This window comes from Nannospalax galili, unplaced genomic scaffold (assembly GCF_000622305.1).
Source record: "Nannospalax galili isolate Female #2095 unplaced genomic scaffold, S.galili_v1.0 scaffold374, whole genome shotgun sequence".
NCBI classification, from domain to species: Eukaryota; Metazoa; Chordata; class Mammalia; order Rodentia; family Spalacidae; genus Nannospalax; species Nannospalax galili.
In genome coordinates, this window is record NW_008333879.1 from 1,813,801 (window position 1) to 1,814,729 (window position 929).

The window sequence follows — 929 nt, forward strand, 5'->3', positions numbered from 1 at the left end:
CTACATGACACACAGTAATTAAAAGTACCAGACTGATGGAACTAACCTTCTTGGATGTTTAGCAGACATACTTTGAGGCCTATAATAATTTGGTCAGAGGCATGTAAAGGACAGTTTTCGTTGCTTGCCCTCCTGGGTCGACTAATTCCGGGGTACTATGAGCATCTCTCAAAATGTTCTGTAATTGTGGTGGGTCACATGGTCTCTTGATCAAGGAGGCCGAGGAGACCCCACCAGATGGACTTGAACCAGTGTCCAGTGTACAAAGAGGAGGGTCAACACAGAGGAATAATTTCCTCGATGCTTCCAAGCAAAGCCTACCATGGTCGACCTGGGCCTTTGACTTATCTTCACATAGGTGGAACTGGTAAAAGAAATGAGCCAGGAGTTTCTCCCAAGCCAATGTGACCCCTGAAGAACAGATCCTCAAAAGACCTTAAGAGTAAAAATAAATTGGTTTGTCTAGGCCAACCGTATGGCCTTAAACACCCAAAAGGAAAGTATAACCAAAGATTAAAGGGGACAATATAATTTCTCAAGAGTCCATATGCATAACTAAAGGCTACATAACAAGCAACAATGCCAATCAGGTGATACCTTCTTTTGAGTTGTTGGCCCCAAAGGAATATAGACAACTGATTACTGCTGGATGAGGAACAGCTGACCCTCCTAAAAGAAAGACCTCTAGATAGGCTGACTAGATTCACCAGAAGGGCAAGTAGTGGGGAATGGCTGGGGGTGCCAACAACACAGCAGACAGTAGCAGGGATATCAGCGTATAAGGGCTCTAGTGGGGGGAGGGAGGTTATGGGAGGGTGCTACCTGGGAAGTGGGTGTATTGTCGAATGAGATGGTTTGGGATGTTCTGTGTGATGTACACACACACACACACACACACACACAAATCAACATTTTTTTTTAAAAAATAT